Source organism: Anoplolepis gracilipes, chromosome 11 (genome assembly GCF_047496725.1).
Source record: "Anoplolepis gracilipes chromosome 11, ASM4749672v1, whole genome shotgun sequence".
In the NCBI taxonomy this organism is placed as follows: domain Eukaryota; kingdom Metazoa; phylum Arthropoda; class Insecta; order Hymenoptera; family Formicidae; genus Anoplolepis; species Anoplolepis gracilipes.
Window position 1 is genome coordinate 2,546,870 of NC_132980.1, and position 2,181 is coordinate 2,549,050.

General features: G+C 38.7%; 1 pseudogene; it reads left to right on the forward strand.

The window, feature by feature from the left end:
- The first annotated feature begins 811 nt into the window (after nucleotides 1–811).
- LOC140671352 (uncharacterized) lies at nucleotides 812–1,800 on the forward strand (annotated as a pseudogene).
- The last annotated feature ends 381 nt before the right edge of the window (nucleotides 1,801–2,181 follow it).

Consider the following 2,181-nt stretch of genomic DNA (forward strand, 5'->3'; position numbering starts at 1 on the left):
AATAGTGAAGTCGTTGCTCCAAACGAGGCGCTTCCGAATTCCATTTTTATCTTTGATGACGTGGCGTGCGATAAACAAGATACGATAAGAGAGTACTTTGCAATGGGTCGACTGCAATGGGTGACACTCGAGCGTCGACTGTTTCTATCTTTGTCAAACGTATGCCAAGATACCCAAGCATCTTATACGCGACAATACGAATCTGTTGATATTATTTCAACAGGATAGTACAAACCTGAAACATGTGTACAACAATCATGTAAATACTGACATGTCATACAACGATTTTCACGCATTATGCCAGAAATGCTGGCAGCACAAGTATGGATTCGTAGTTATTGATAAAGACTGCTCGCTGACCAATGGACGATATAGAAAAGGATTTAATGAATTTGCAATACCGTAGAGAGGTTAGTCGCTGTCGACACATCAGTCTAACAAAATATCCATCATGATAAACAACAATGATGCTGATGATGAACGTGAAAAGATTGTGAGAGAGATTGCAAAAACGAGTGAATCAATTCGCAAAAAATATCACGCTTTAAAAACTGGTAAAATTGAGGAAGACGTCGCTTTGGAAAGACATTTTAAGCCAATCACTGAACCTCTAAAACAAATTATTGAGAATACCATCAATGTAGAATCTGATGCATCGAAAGTGGAGTCGTTTGGTATACCCAGAGAAGAACAAGAGAGCATAAAGCAGAAACGATCAAACATTTCACTGACTTATGAAAAAATATCAAATGGGGGACGGAAACGATCAAATGATTAATTGATAACTTCTACACTAAATCAATCAAAGCGAATGAAACAATCGACTCCGATAAAAGCTGTACAACAACCTCAAATAATCTCGTCTCCTACCGTCGAAGAAATTTTTGAGACCACACCCGAAGCGGTTGTGACGTCGGTTCAACGTCAATTACAAACATCCGAGGGTCAGAATATGTTGCGAGAACAAAGATAGATGGTCCGCTCGGACAAAGATATATCGGAGCAATTTTGGGCCAAGATGTAAATAACGAGATGGATTACGTATACGGTGTTAAATTTTTCGACGAAGGAATGATGCTAGGTGATAAACATTTTGAGAATGATAATATAATCATCAATGGAGTAAAATATGCGGGGACGCCGGGTCTCTACGAATTAATTTTCAAGAGAATTCCCGACGATGCTGTATATACAGAAAATGATATGCATAAATATAAAAGTATATTACTGGCGACAAACGCGCATAGACGTGATAGTAATGTGCGTAATCCAGTATTAGGCAACAAAGGATACAAATATAAATATATAATCGTTTCATTATTTCCTATCAAAAGAAAAATTGGAAAAGGTATAAACCTACCACGCACTATGACACTGAGTGAGAATAAAATTGAATACGTGCATTGGAACGATCCCAACGAATTGGTAGATCGTTTGCGGCTACTGGAAGCTTCGCGTCGAGCAGGTAACAATGCTCATGGCAATGAAATCATGTCAATTATCGAAGAGCTTCGCGAGGCGGGTCTTATTATAAATTAAACAACATGTTGACAATACTAGTCATTCTGTCAAAACATTTCGTATTGAAATGTCAATTAATAAATTTGGAGTATCGCTCGGTATGTCGAATAATGCATACTATGAATGGAACGGATTACTAAGAACGTATGTGCGAGATAACGCTCTGTGTCTGACTAGCGCCGGCTTTGACGCAAGGTTGCACAAGATACGACGTGTAGTGCAACCGGAAGATGATAACGATGCTGCTAACAAACGGTACGTTGAAATGAGTGTTGAACTTTTGAGGAATAGGCAAAAAGAAATTTAGGAAACAATTATTGAGCTCGAAACGCTCGTGCAAACGCTTCAGATAATGATGCATGAAATGCAGAAAATTTAGACACGTGTGCAAACTACATCCGACTCAGGAAAAGATACATAAAGAATTATACATGAACTTTTACATTATTATGAAATATGCCACGATCAAACATGCAAAAAAAGAAAAACAACTCTGAAAAGCGACTGCTTGTGGAAGAATTGCACGCTCCGGCGAGAAGAAATTTTCCGCGTAAACGCGTCATAGTACGCGGATACGATGATCTGTGGCAGGCAGACGTGGTTGAGATGCGTCTTTATGCACGAGTCAACAAAGGTTTCAATTACATACTCACTGTTATC